Source organism: Habropoda laboriosa, unplaced genomic scaffold (assembly GCF_001263275.1).
Source record: "Habropoda laboriosa isolate 0110345459 unplaced genomic scaffold, ASM126327v1 scaffold64, whole genome shotgun sequence".
In the NCBI taxonomy this organism is placed as follows: domain Eukaryota; kingdom Metazoa; phylum Arthropoda; class Insecta; order Hymenoptera; family Apidae; genus Habropoda; species Habropoda laboriosa.
Genome location: NW_017100183.1, coordinates 63,468 through 68,429, shown reverse-complemented (window position 1 = coordinate 68,429; position 4,962 = coordinate 63,468).

The following is a 4,962-nucleotide window of genomic DNA, read 5'->3' as shown; positions in this document are numbered from 1 at the left end:
TGAATAAATGAAGGAACAAAAGAATAAGCAAACGAATAATTAGAACCGACCTTTCGCCTGCTGTTTGCCATGTATTTGCCACTTTTCAATTTTCGATCAGCAGTGATCTACAAATCTCGATTCTTTTTCTTGTACGTTCAACGCTCTACAATCGAAAGGAAAGGAGTCAACTCTGAAGATTGTACATCATGGTGGAAATGTTCCTCGAGATTTGATTTTCGCCATTCCCCCTCCGCCGATTTATCCAGCATGGGAGTCCGTTTCACAACTAAATTTCATGTTACTCCGTTTTACGTATAAATATAAATGATACTGACGCTGATAATAGTGATGACAAGAACAACGACAATTTGCAGGAGGGTATCGAAATATCGCAGAAAAAGATCAAGGAGTCGTTTCCATAGAAAAATGTTTAATTTAAGAAATAAGCTTACACATTAATAATACCAAAGAAACAGAAAACTTATAACGTTTGAAATATAGAGAACATTTCTATAACATTCATTATATTAAATAACAAATTATAAAAAATTCAGAGCTTTTGCACCTCGCGTTCTTTCGTACCGACTAAACGATGAATAATCCTCGGACAAAATTGTTCGGCACTGTTTGCTCAACGAATAAACAGAATAAATGCAAATACTAATAAGTAGTGGTGGTATTAATAACGTTGCTAGTGATAGAGGCTTGTGTACTGACCGTAGTAGCTGCGTTAACCCCTTAACCTATGATTTCTTCTCTGACTATGCATCTAAGCGTCAGCCATTTAATATTTTAGTATTGTATCAGGTAACAAAAGCTAATCTGTTACAGATTAATTACGTTTAGGAATCCTTAATCTTACAAGTTAAAACGAAAGTTAGGATTACAATTAATTTTTCTTATTAATATAACTATTTTTGTCACATCTTCACCAGAATCTCTGCCACGAGTCTGACACGTTGTTGTAGATTAAAGGGTTAATCTCGACGCTCGATGCAACGATGCGGATTATTGCGGAATTCGCTGTTTAGCCGATACGACCAAAGCTCGTGGTTCTCATTATACAGTAAAAATAATAAATATTTACATGTGACATATTTATACAAAAAGTCAGTACGTGGAAAAAAAAAAGAAAGTGTGCATGATTGTCAAATCTTTGCGATGTGTTTCTCTCTGAATCGACTGCGCGCGACGTACTTGAATATCGTTATACACGTGTATTTATTTGTTTCCTTTAAGTAGCCGAAAGGTAAATAAATGCTTAAGTGTAAAATATAGTGGAATTAACGATACATCATGAAAGGTAAAACAAATCACACGACTGATATCGTTTACTCGAGAAAAATACAACACAACTGCGTGCCGCTAGTCGATGAACAGAGAGAGAGGGATAAGGTTTCCAAGGTTATTAAAATCAACCTTCTATACACATTTCACGTGTATTCGCGCATACACACCGTTTGTGCATTCAATGTATTTCTGCGTGCATGCAGAATGTATGCATGCCGCGCGTGTAATATACGTATAGTGTTATGTATCTTATGTTTTCATTACTTATATCTCTGTCTGTCTGCCTGCTCACCTATCTATCTATCTATCTATCTATCTATCTATCTATCTATCTATCTATCTATCTATCTATCTATCTATCTATCTATCTATCTATCTATCTATCTATCTATCTATCTATCTATCTATCTATCTATCTATCTATCTATCTATCTATCTATCTATCTATCTATCTATCTATCTATCTATCTATTTATCTATCTATCTATCTATCTACCTATCTACTTGCCTACCTGCATACATATTTAACTTACCTATCTATCTCCAATCTATCTACTTACTTGCTTGCTTAATTACTTACCTACCTATCTACCTATGATTATTTATTTGTGTGTATTTTAAATAAATAAAAACAAACTGGAGGCTTCAAAAGGTAATACCAAATTGGTGCTCCTTGCGTACTGATTTGCAAAACAACGATAAATAAAGCTATTTGTACATAGCAAAAGATAAATCTTATAAATCTTATAAAAGTAACTACACTCTTGAGAAATCGATCTACTTTGCTCTCTCTCTCTCTTCCCCTCCACTTCTTTAATCGCTCGGGACGTTTATAAAAAGTTCAATTTTCAAACTACTTCTATATAACTTTCTTTATATGGCTCGCTAATAAAAAATAAAGCTTCATGCCACGTGTTGGAAGTATATTTAACAAATCTTGAGTTCGTGTTCTAGTAATCTCATTTCCCTTTTGCTACACATCATCGACACACACATACACACGCTCGCATTCACGCTACTGCTACTCTCATATCATATGTGTAGATACATCTATACGTACATACATGGTATATGTCATACATATCGGCATTCGCAGGTGATTGTAAACTTTACGCGCAAAGTTTAGTAAACGATTATCTTCTCTGTGGCAATTGTAATAAATTTTCACAAAACCGTTACGTTCCTTACAAATACACGGACTTCGAGGCGGTCCACCAGTTCTTCGGTTATAGCACGACCAATTTACATTCATTGTGCACGGTCTCTCGAAGATCATCGCGTATTATTTCGATTTTCCTCATGTAATTCTGTATGTTTTACTATTCTACCCACCCCCATCCTTCCAGCCTTTCACGCCCTCCCTCCCGCTCTCTCTCTTCCCCCTCCCTCCAACCCCGTTTATATAAAAATAACACGCAATGCCAAGCTATTTAACATTGCTTTGTACATTCGCCCGTGCTCCAATAAAAAAGAAGTCGAAACCTAATAAATCTAAACATATTCAATGCGAATTCATTGCGATTAATTCTGCATGCGGGTATCGAAAAATCTATCCCTAAAACTTAACGCTACATATCTAGACTTTGTTCGTCTTCCCCGTCATCGTCGCTGTGATCCATGTATTACTCGTTCAATTACTCGCTCACTCACTCAGTCTCCACTGCCTATATCTTCGTCTAGCCTCTCTGTATTAAAATTTTACAATATACGGAGAGCACCTTCTTATAATATTTTTGAAAATGTTTCACAGTCACACATACACACGCACGCAGGCAAGCATACACGATTTTTCGTCCGTTCGTTCAAACTTGCTCCGAACGTATCGATATACTTTTTTCTACAAGTCTTGTGACGTAATTAATACTTTTTGTTTGCATTTTTGTACGCGTTATCAAATCAAGTATTTTAAAATACATAGTTCTTAATCGCGTACGCACGACATCATGCTTTCCATTCTTTTAACTGACATAATAATTTACAAAACATAAATAATTACTAAAGATAGTTAATTCCGTAGTAGTAGATGTAACAACGACAGGACTAACGATAATAGCGTATTGTATAGTACTGTAAATCATAAAAGTGAAGTAAAAGTAAATAAAAGAAGCGTTAAAATAGAAGTAAGTAGTACTAATTTACCTTGGAATTTTTCTTCCCTACGTCTCTTTTTTGCTAAGAGAAGGGTTCGCCACCGTTTGTCATTATACTTTCCCTTGAACCCTTAAATACTTTGTACAAAAATTAACTTTATACATGTGGCGCGTGTACATATAAACATTCAGAAAGTATCCTAAATTAAACAGAATTCGTTTCTTACGATTATACCTACATCTTAGATTTCTGTTTCATCGAAATGACCTGACTCGCGGTACACCTTATTTCTTTCACGAGAATACACTACGTAATACACTGGGTCCTTTTTATCTTTCTACGATTGCACAACATTCAAAATACCTAGAGTCAACTTCTTGCCTCGGCAAAACAATTACAAATCATGCAAACGAATCAAATTCTTTTCGTTACGTATTGCTTCCCAGACTTGCAACCACTAGTATGCGAGAAAAATGAACATGAAGAATAAAAAAACCAAAGAGAGAGAGAGAGAGAGAGAGAAAGAGATCATTAAATATTATATGCAGTATTCGAAGAAAAGAGAATACACTTTGTTTTTATCGGGAACAAGTCATGGATAGATTTTGCTTCTTTTTGAATCATGTTCGTACAATTTAGGATCTTATAAGAATTTTCTCATCTCTTTCTTCTTTGAAATTCGTATATCTCTGCATAACTGATTTCTTTTTCCATTCTTTCGGAATTCGTTTACTATAGATTTTTAGTTGCTTGTTCAAGAATTGTTGCGATAGTTTGTAAAGTGCGTATTATCACCGAATAATATAAATTTTCATTTTCGCATTATTCAATTGCAAATCGTTGGTATGCAAATGCGTTTGTTTTCAATTACGCAAATGACTAAATTTACTGAAGTTATCTAAAATAGAAATTAGGAGATACTCGAAGAATCTGTCGCATTATCTATCTACATTGTCCGCAAAGATGTTTTACATATAATAAAAAATTTGAATCATTGCTACTTCTGCTGTAGCTACACTCGAAACAGCGGATCACAGTAAGTTCGAAAGTCTCGTGACTGATTCACAGTGAAACGTTGCTTACTCAACAAATCGGGAAACCGTTTTCTCTATACTGCTTCGTTAACAGATCCTGTTAAAGAACAAACGCGCACCCTATTTGTGAGTGGTCGCATCTCCGTCTGTGTAACTTATTACACATGTACACGTATAACGTGATGAAAATTGCACTCTTCTCCAATTATTTATCGTTTGCTTTATCAAACTACCAAGTTCAATAAAAGTAGTAAGAATTAAAATCGTTAGTTTTTAAATGCATTTTACCCTTAGCCATGTACACCACATTGTGAATTATTTGTTGTTGCCCATTTTACATCCTCAGCCTCGTTGTCAGCGTTTGCGTTGATATTCTCTTTATTCCTCAGCTTCAACTTGTCATCTTGATCTGCATTGATTTTCATTTAATGATTAAGTTCCATTAACGTTTCAAAATATTCAATATTTCGCTTTGAAACTCACTTATCTTGTCCTCTTTGTCTGCCCTATCTATTGGTCTCCGCTGAGTTTCCTCCTCCTCCTCCTCCTCCTCCTCCTCCTCCTC